Source organism: Xenopus laevis, chromosome 2L (assembly GCF_017654675.1).
Source record: "Xenopus laevis strain J_2021 chromosome 2L, Xenopus_laevis_v10.1, whole genome shotgun sequence".
In the NCBI taxonomy this organism is placed as follows: domain Eukaryota; kingdom Metazoa; phylum Chordata; class Amphibia; order Anura; family Pipidae; genus Xenopus; species Xenopus laevis.
Genome location: NC_054373.1, coordinates 26,031,656 through 26,042,693, shown reverse-complemented (window position 1 = coordinate 26,042,693; position 11,038 = coordinate 26,031,656).

Sequence of the window (11,038 nt, the reverse complement as noted above, 5' to 3'; positions counted from 1 at the left end):
TATAATACAGACCCATACAGGGAGAGATACATTTCTATTTCAGTCAAACTGCCCAGACATATCACTCTCACTACTTAGTAACTAACATGCTCAAGTAGGTTGTCTTAAATGGCATGGGGCAACAGAGTAGAATATAAGGCAATCCTTCAGCTGTAGATGCACCAAGATGCAATTTCCTTATCCATAATATATTATGGGTAGGTTGTAGACAATGATATCGAAAAAGTTTCAAGGCAGAGTGTTCCATAAGCAATATGGTCACAATAGTGATGTCATTAGGGGCATCAAGTTGATTCTTCATTATAATGATCTGCATGGGAATTCCCATTCTGGCATGTTATGCAAAAAAACAACATCTCTGCACAATTATTGCATTTTCTTTTTTTCTGTTATGCCCATTTGTAAACTTTATTCTGGTTCTACTACATTTTAATCAAATAATTCACATTTGTTTTTCCTTTTTTCTCTGTAATACAGGTATGGGACCTGTTATCCAGAATGCACAGTACCTGGGGTTTTCCCAATAAGGGGTCTTCCCTTAATTTTGGATGACCATGTGTTATGTCTACTAAAAAATCATTTAAACCTATAGGAGGTTATTTACTAAAATTCAAATGAAACTAATTTGTTTTATTAAAACAAAATCAAACAAACTCCCATCCACAAATCTAACTCTTTTATCAATAATTTTTAACGAAAAAGTTGGAGCGAAAAAAAGTTGCAGGAAATTTCTGCAACAGGTCGACTCGACTTTATATAATAGTCACAGTGAAAACTCGACTTTTTTTGATTATCCAGAGCAGATCACAATTTCAAGAAACAACTTCAGGGACATCTGCAATTGACTTCTACATGACCTTGGCAGGTTTGAGCCCAAAAAATTCTGATGTATAAGCTCAGTGATGAAGTATTTTCGGATTCAAATCTTACGCAGCTTTGAGGTAAAATAAATCTGTAAAAATTTGAGTTTTTTTCTTCCTCTAAAAATTAGAGGTTTCCCCTTTAAAAACTCGATCAGAGAAATTTGTGGTTTATTAAATGGGCCCCTAAATAAACTGAATAGGATTGTTTGCCTCCAATAAGGATTAATTATATCTTAGTTTGGATCAAGTAAGGCTACTGTTTTATTATTACTACAGAGAAAAAGGAAATCATTTTAAAAATTTGGAATTATTTGATAAAATGGAGTCTGCAGGAGATGGCCTTCTCCCACAGACTCCATTTTAATTAAACAATTCAAAGTTTTAAAAATGATTTCCTTTTTCTCTATAATGAAAAATATATTGTTAACAGACTTAAGAGAAATCACCCTAGCACCTCTTTCTCCTCATTAATTAGGGAGATGTAAATCAGAAATGATGGGGAATTTGGGTGAACAATGAGATGCTCAGATGTTAATTCCAGACCCCGTGGAAATTTGATAATAAGAGTGAAATGCTATCGTTAGGACCTTTTCATTGTATTGACTTTCATTTCTAATCCAGATCCTTAGGGGCAGATTTACTAACCGGCCAGCGTCCACTTTGCACCCAACACTTCGATCAGACTGAGCTAATTCACTAACATACAGAGTTTCGTCGTGGGCGCCAAACATTGGCGAATATTCCTCTACCATTTCTTTGGCAATGCGAGCATTTGATAGTAAAGATGCGCTAGTGTTCATTTCTGCCTAGTGAAACTTCGCTCAGGTCAATTTGCATAGGGTGGGAAATTTAAAGTTGTACGGACGCCTTTATTATAAATGTTGGTGCATATACTTACAAATTACACTTTTTAAAACACATGTCCAGGGAACCTTAAGAAAGACAATAGAGTTATTCTAATGCTCTACACATGAGCCCACTGTAAAATTAATGTTCCATATATTTTGCAAATATATGGAGAAAACAGGTTACCCAAAAAAGTTTAAGTTAAGTCTTTTGCAGCCAATCAGGCTGAAAAAAGGAAAAGACGTCAGCGTTTTTTTGACTTTGATGCATTTTCGGCTCACAGAATATAATGTAAGTGACAGAAGATTGAGGAAGATCTAGGTACTTTAATGCACTTTGCCAGGTCTGAGGTGGCGAAGGCAACTCTGGCGAAAGAGGTAACATTCAGTAAAATGTGCATTTTAGTGAATTTGCGGAGTGAGGTCCATTCTTGTCTGGCAAAAGAGTGCGAATAACCGCTAGCACCTGTCTCTTTCGATAGGGAATTGGCGTCTGCGCCCGTTAGTAAATTTCCCTGTGGGTTGAATTGACACTAGCTTTAGCCACTTTGCCCTTTCGTAAATGTGCCTCTTAGTACAGTAGAGTTCCCTATCCACAATTACCAGGATTATGGAAGTTATCTGGGGTAGCCAATTCATGAGCTTATTTAGAAGTAGAACCGCATCCTTGAAAAGTCACCAATGGCCCGTATGGACTGAATTTGTAGGCTTTGGACAAAGTTTTATCATTTAAACCATCAACTCCCCAACTAATATTTTGGATCAGGGCTCATTCAAATAGCACTAAATTTTCTCTTTGGCAAAAGATTGCATTGAGCCATAAATATGTTCTGGAGCAGATATGATAAAACCCCAAAGAGATGCCGTTGCTGATTCTAGAACCAAACATTGGGATCAGCCTCATGTGGTCCAACAGTTAGCTTGCCTCCTGGCCAGATGAGCAGATCTTTGATTCTATTTCTAGCTTTAGTTTGCATGGCATTTCTGCATCCGTATCTTGAACATCTTACTCAAGTCATGAATATTTATAGTCTAAAGCTCCATTCAATGTGACTCACTGGGGGGTTGTTGGTTTATGTAACAGATATATACAATGCCTGTCATCAGGAAGGAGATAATCCAGGGCAATAAAACTAGGACTTCATTAATACCAATATCTGGTATGTCACTCATAGGAATGATTTTTTATTTTTGTTACTGATCCTTTATGTCCAGATTTGGATTGTAACAGATCCCTGATAGAAGAAGTTGCACAACAGGCAAGAAGACCATATTAGCTTGAAATTCCGAGCAGGACGCTCTTCTTTAGTTGTTTGAGGAGATCTAAATCGTGAAATGCAAACTCTTTTCCAAATAGCCAGATTCCTTTTTGCTATGGTAAGTTTATTAATCAGCCCCGTATTATATTTACATCTGTGATGTAAATATAATTCAGACAGGCATCACTGGAAACCCAGTCTTTTTCTATTTTCTCTCCTAACAGAAGCGTACGAGAAAAGAGGTCAAATGGCAACGCATTTGTATTGTTCATGTATACATGCACTGACGGCTCCATTTCTAAAAACTGCCTGAGCGCATATTTCAGGGTTCGGTGTTCTGTTTCTTTCCGCCTTTGAAGATAAGGCCATCGATTTATGAATATTAAGATTAGTGTAAAACAACAGATGGTAAAGATTACTCAGGAAAAGTCCCCGTTGTTAAATTATGACAGCGTATTGAGCACTGTAGCTGCAGGAGCACCGTAGTCATCTCCACATAAATCTGCTGCTGACAATGCTATGTGCCATGGTTTATAATGCACTCAAACACTGCTCGGAGGCTTTTGGAAAAACAAAACAAAACAGAGATTCCACTGATTATGGAACTGTACCTGATTCTGTTATCGTTATTAGCAAAGGTATTGGCTAGTATAGATAAGCATAGTACAGGTATGGGACCTGTTATCTGGAATGCTCAGGGGTTTCCAGATACCAGATCTTCCTGTAATTTGGATCTTCATACTAGAAAATCATGTAAACATCAAGGGGCTGATTCACTAAGGGTCGAATATCGAGGGTTAATTAACCCTCGATATTCGACAGGGAATTGAAATCCTTCGACTTCGAATATCGAAGTCGAAGGATTTAGCGCAGATAGTTCGATCGAACGATCAAAGGATTATTCATTCGATCGAACGAATAAATCCTTCGAATCGAACGATTCGAAGGATTTAAATCCAACGATCGAAGGAATATCCTTCGATCAAAAAAAGTTAGGCAAGCCTATGGGGACCTTCCCCATAGGCTAACATTGACTTTGGTAGCTTTTAGATGGCGAACTAGGGGGTCGAAGTTTTTTTTAAAGAGACAGTACTTCGACTATCAAATGGTCGAATGGTCGAATAGTCGAACGATTTTTACTTCGAATCCTTTGATTCGAAGTCGAAGTAGCCCATTCGATGGTCGAAGTAGCCCAAAAAAAACTTCGAAATTCGAAGTTTTTTTACTTCGAATCCTTCACTTGAAGTTAGTGAATCGGCCCCCAAATAAACCCAATAGGCTGGTCTTGCTTACAATAAGGATTAATTACTGTTTTATTATTACAGAGAAAAACGGAAATCCTTTTTTAAAATTTGGATTATATGAATAAAATGAAATCCATTCCTTAATTTGGAGCTTTCCGGATAACGGATCCCATTACTTTAATGTCACTATACTACATCGCTATCTTAAGTAATAAGAAATATTTTGTCCATTTGTCCATGCGTACACAAACATAACAATTACTTTGAATGATTTCTCTTTCTGCCACCTTCATCTTCACGCAGTGTATTCAGTGTTAAAGGAACAGTAACATCAATTTAAAAAAAAAAAAAATAGACAAATTAAATGTTGAAATCACTAAGGGGCAAATTCACTCAGATGCGAAGTTTCGCCAGCGCTCCGCAAATTCACTAAAATCCGAAGTTTCGCTCAGGGGTAGCGTAAGGTTGCGAAGTTGCGCTAGCGTTGATTCGCTATGTAAAGCGAAGTTACGCTAGCGATGGCTAATTTGCATACGGCGCCAAATTCAAATTTCAATGGAGGAATATGTATCAGCACTACAAATGCCAAGAAAACCTTCAAATCATCAAATAAAAATGTTATTTTGCCCTACACATGTGCCCACTGTCTAGGTAAGTTGCCATGAGTCAGGAAATGTAGGGGGGAAGGAGGGGATCCCCAAAAGATTTTAGATATTTTTCAGCCTATCACCCATAATGTAGAAAACACGCCAGCGTTTTTTGGGACTTAGAAAAAATTTTGACTTTTTTTGAAACAATCCCTATCTACTCTATTGCGCTTCGCCAGGTCTGAGGTGGCGAAGGAAATCTAGCGTAAAAGGTAGTGTTCAGTACACTGCGCAAGTTAGTGAATTTGCGTAGTTACGTCGCTAGCGAAAATTCGCCTGGTGTAAGGGTGCGAAGTAACACTAGCAAAACTACGCCAGCGTTCATTAGTGATTTTGTGCAGTAACGAAAATGCCAAACGCTAGCGAATTAACGCTAGCGTTCGGCGCTTAGTGAATTTGCCCCTAGGTCTTTATTAAGAAAATAACTTACCGAAACTCTGCCGGTAAAACATCTGCCAAGGCCAGGGCTGGTAAAACAAATTTACCGACAATGTAGCTGCCAGTAATTTGTAATACACTTAAAAAAGCCCTTGGCCTGCCCCCAATTCGCTCAGAACTTTTTTTTCTGGCCTCTAGCCATCGCGCATGTTGCTCCATCCCCTTCTATGGCACTGTGCGTGGCTCTGCACCCTTTTGCATCATGGATTGCCCCCTTTTGTTCCCGCCCCTCCACCGCCCGTTTTTTTTTAGATAAGCTGGCAACCCTACTTATGCTCCTCTTCAGAAAAGGCGACACAGCGATGATCCATCGTGCTGCACTCGACTTCTCCTCCCTGGCTATCTCAGGAAGGAGAAATCAATCGCTGGACGATGGATCGCCAGATCACCTTTTCTGAAGAGAAGCGCAAGCGGAGTTTCAGTAAGTTATTTCTTAATAAAGACTTAGCGATTTCAAAGTTTAATTTATCTTTGTGTATTTTTTTCGTTGTATACTAACGGATTTTAAAAAAAATTATGTTACTGGTCCTTTAAAGGGATTGTTCACCTTATGGCATAGATATTGATATTCTGAGACAATCTTGCAGTTGGTTTTTCTTGTTACGGTTTTTCAGCTATTGAACTTTTTGTGCAGCAGCTCTCCAGTTTGGAATTTTAACAGCTGTCTGGTTGCTAGGGACTTCTTTACCCTGACTGAGAGACTGGAATATGAATAGGAGAGGGACTAAATAGAAAGAGAAGTAAAAAAATAAGTTACAATAATAATAAAATTGTAAGCTCACAGAGCAATCGTTTTTTTGGCTGCCGGGGTCAGTTACCCTTAATTGAAAGTTGGAAAGATATAGAAGAGAAAGGCAAATAATTAAAAAAAAAACTATAACATGATGAAGACTAATTTCAAAGCTGCTAGAATAAGACATCATATAACATATTAAAAGTTAACTTAAAGGGTAACTATTGTGAAAATGAAAATTTAATATAAGCTTCATCATACTGAAATAAGAGGTTTTCTAAATATAATCGAATTAAAAGTCTACATTGCTTCTGAAATATTCAAGTTACTCTTCACTATTCCCCTCTCAGCAATGAGTGAGCTCAAAAAATAAACATTATATTTTTAACTTTATTTTTGGCAGCCCTTGTGGAATTTCTTTTTTTTTTCCTTTCAATAATTTTTATTAGCATTTTACAAAACAAAGACACAGGTAGCCATGTGCAATCAGAAAAAAAGCAGTACAGTACAATGGAGCAAACATCATATGTACCAAAAAATTAGAGTGAGGCGAGCAAGTGACTGAAACAAGCATAGATCAACATAGGAAAAACAGAAATTAGAGACAGTCGGTACTGCTATCAGTCATATCCCATGCTATGACCAGTCCTGTGTAGTGTAAACCATATGTTAAACCAAATAAAACAATATAATAAAAAACACAAAAAGAAAATATATAGTAAAGAAAAAGACAACCTAAACTCTAGCCCCATCAAAACACACACTCAATTGTGTGAAAATTCCCAAACGACAATGCTTAAATGCTAAGTAATGCTGCATAACCATCTGTCCCATATCTGTATTCCAGCCATGGTGTCCATGCCAACACAAACTTACTATGTGAGTCTAAAAGAATACTAGTCAATTTCTCTTGTGACATTATCCAGTCTATTTTTTGTTTAGTTATGTCAATAGATATTTGTTTAGTCTTCCAAGCTCCCGCTATAGTTTTCTTAGCTGCAGTCATAATCGCAGTAAACAATTGAAATTGAACCTTTGAAAGTACCTCAGGTTGTTTACCTAAGAGAGCAGTTACTGGATGTTTCGGGATCACCACCTGGAATATAGAATGTAACATGGTGAAGATACGAATCCAAAATCGTCGGACGGATGGACACTCCCACCAGATGTGGACCATGGAGCCCACTTGCCCACAACCCCTAAAACAAGCAGGATCCGCTGCAGGAGCAAATTTGGCAATACGAGCTGGGACCAAATACCATCTAAGTAAAACTTTGTAATTGACCTCCAATAAAGAAACATTCCTGGAAGATTTCATAGTGTTGACCCAAATTGATTGCCAGTCTTCCTTATCTATTGGACACTGGAGGTCCTCCTGCCAGGAGCCAGTGTACACTAAGTGGGAAGGTTCAATATTGTCGTAGAAATTGGTATATAACAATGAGATTACTTTCTTGGCGTGGGGGTGCTTCAGACACCAATATTCAAAAAAGGTAGGTGACTTACTCGCCAACGGGCACTGGTCCCACTGGGAGTGAGCAAAGTGTAATAATTGCCTCATGCGAAAATGCTCTGCTAGCGGAACCGAATACTTATTTATAAGGTCCTGGGGGGTATAAGGTTTAGTTAGGGTATATAAGTGCCCCAAGTTATGTATATTGGCAAGAGACCACCATGCAAAGATTGAATTCTGTATTCCAGGGTCAAACAAAGGGTTACCCCATAATGGCATAGCAGGGGAATGAGGTGCTTGTAACTTAAATTTTTTACTAACAGAATCCCACAATTTCAACGTATGACGTAAACAGACACTCCCTGCCTGTGGGCGAAATTTGGGAGGACACCAAATCAAAGCGGCCGGGGAGTATGGAGCAGAATAAGCCTCTTCTAGAGACACCCAAAGAGGGGTATCGATTGTGGAATGAAGTGCTAGAATCTGGGAAACTTGGGCCGCTTTAAAATAAAATAACCAATTAGGAAGACCAAGTCCCCCTCGATTCCTGGGACACATCAGTATCGACTGGCGAACTCTGGATGGCTTCTGGGCCCAAACAAATCTGAGAATTTTAGCCGTAAAACGGGATAAATCATCTAAAGGGATTGGCACAGGAAGCGTCCGGAAAAAGTATAAAATTTTTGGTAAAATAGTCATCTTAATCGAATGGATTCTGCCTATCCACGAAATATGATGATGTTTCCATTTATTAAGTAGAGCGAACAGAGTTTTAAATAATGGGGGGTAATTATATTTATACAATGTATCATACGTAGCTGTCAATTTAACTCCTAAAATCGAAATAAAGTGTGGATGCCAGGTAAATTCAAAGTTAAGCTGCAATAATTTAACCGCTCCAGGGGATAGATTAACATTCAGTGCTTCAGTCTTATTATGGTTGATTTGGAGTCCCGATATGGCGCCAAAGACCTCTAACTGTCTAAACAGGTTTGGGAGGGAGGTAAGAGGGTTAGAGATCACTAAAGTTAAGTCGTCTGCAAATAAACTAACCTTGTGCTGAATACCAGCAACCTCTACACCTTTTATATCCGCATTAGCCCGAATCGCTGCTGCCAACGGCTCAATAGCCAAGTTGAACAAGATTGGGGATAGGGGGCATCCCTGGCGCGTTCCCCGGTAGATTGGGAAGACAGTTGATGGAAACCCCATAATATTGACTATCGCAGATGGATTGTGGTATAAGGACTTGACCCAAGTCATAAAATTCCCCCCGAAACCCCATCTCCCCAGTGAATAATACAAATAGTCCCAATGAAGGGAGTCAAAAGCCTTCCGAATATCCAATTTCAACAGCATCGTTTTAACTCCAGACAATTTAGCATGATGAGCCAACAAGATGAGGCGTCTAATTGCATCAGCTGCCTGACGACCCGGGACGAAGCCCACTTGATCCCTATGGACTATCTGGGGGAGAAAAGAGTTAATTCTAACTGCCAAAATTTTCCCCAAAAGTTTAACGTCTGTGTTTAAGACCGAAATGGGCCGGTAGTTTTTGCAATCGGACCAATCCGAGTCAGGCTTAGGGATAGCTGAAATTTTAGCTTTCAAAGTTTCTGCTTGAAATTCCCCTCCTACTTTAAGCTCATTCAACATGGTAGTTAAATGAGGACCTAACTCCTTGAGAAATTTTTTATAGTAAACATTGGGGAGGCCATCAAGTCCTGGAGCTTTACAAGTATCTAATTGTTTAACAGCCTGTTGGACTTCCTCTAACGTAATATCGTCCTCCATATACTGGACCTGAGCGGGAGTCAAAGATGGGATAGTAAATCCCCTAAAGAATTTGTCATATGTTGCCACAGACACCCGGCCAGGTTCAGAATACAATCTCCGGTAAAAATTTGCAAATTCGGTAGCTATCTTACTCGGATTTCCCGTCAGAGAACCCTGAGAGGACCTAATCCTATGAATCTGGGGAGGGGTATTACGCTCATTCAACTTACGGGCTAGCATCTTACCCGGTTTGTCAATACAACAATACATTTTATTTTTAGCCCATCTCAATTTTTTTTCTGCATTGGTTGTCATCAGTAAATCCAAATCGTTCTGGAGCTGTCTAATTTGCGTAGAGAAGTCTAACAAAGGGGAATCAGCCTGCTGGGAGATCAGATTATCTAAATCCCGTTGCAAAGATTTTAGTTTGGATTCTCTATCACGCTTTCGTCTAGACCCTAGCTGAATAAATTTTCCCCGGATGACTGGTTTATGAGCTTCCCATAACAGCACGCTTGAGGAGACTGAACGCTCATTCTCATCAAAAAATGCCTCTAAAGAGTCCCGGATGGTAGAGACTACGTCAGGAACACTCAACAAAGATTCGTTAAGTCTCCAAAACCGAGAACTTGGTCTCTCCATAATACTAGACAAAGTAACCAGAACCGGACAGTGATCAGACCACCCAATATTCAACATTTTGGCGGAACGGAGAGATGGAACCAGGGCGGAGGAGAGAAAAATGTGATCAATTCTGGTGGACACTTTGTGTGGAGCAGAATAGTGGGAAAATTGGAGAACCTCCGGGTTGCGTTCTCTCCATGCATCAATCAAATTATGGGCATTCAACAGGGATCTAAATGCTATTGGCTCTTTACGATACATAGAACCGTCCGACTTCTGAACTCTAATAATCTGTGAACGGTCCCGGGCTTGGTCCCAAATCAAGTTAGAATCTCCACATAAAATCAATTGCCCTTTCTGCAGTTTCTGACATTTATGAAATAAGTTGTCTAAGAAATCCAACTGGTGGGTGTTCGGAGCATAATAAGAGACAATAGTAAGCGGGAGTCAGCAATTAAGACCAAAGCAATTATATAGCGGCCCTCTGGGTCAACATAAGTTTTCTCAATAGTAACAGCTATGCTAGAGTGGAAAGCAATAGCGACACCCTTAGATTTCGTTTGACTGGTAGCCAGGAGCACCCTGGGGTAACGTTTATGGAAGTATTTAGGGTAGGAGGAGTGGGAAAAATGGGTCTCCTGCAAGCATAAAATATCCACATGCAATGAGGCGAAATATGTAAAGGCCTTGGTCCGTTTAACTGGCGAATTTAACCCCTGAGCATTAACACTAAGAATTTTAGTAGTCATGATGGGACATAAAAATGAGCATTAGGTGAATAACCATAAGGCTGGAAGACTCAGTGGGGACAGAAATCAGAGGGACTGTCACAGGTATAACATGCAGCATATAATCACATAGTAAAAAAGCATGCAGCGGGACCCAGAGTAGGCTGTCAATAACGTCAATACACATATAGAAAGAAATAAAACAACATTTGACAAAAAACCAAAAATTTCCATAATATAAGGAGGATAAGAGAAACCAAATCAGAAAGTCTCCTGGCCTGCCTGGGAAACTTCTCATGGTTCACTCCCAGTGTGGGGGAAGCAAAGGCCAGCCGGCACTTACTGGTATAATATACAAACAGTGCTCCAAAGTGCGGAAACACCGCAAAAAAACTCCGGGCACGGTGAATCAAGAAAAACTGCAAACT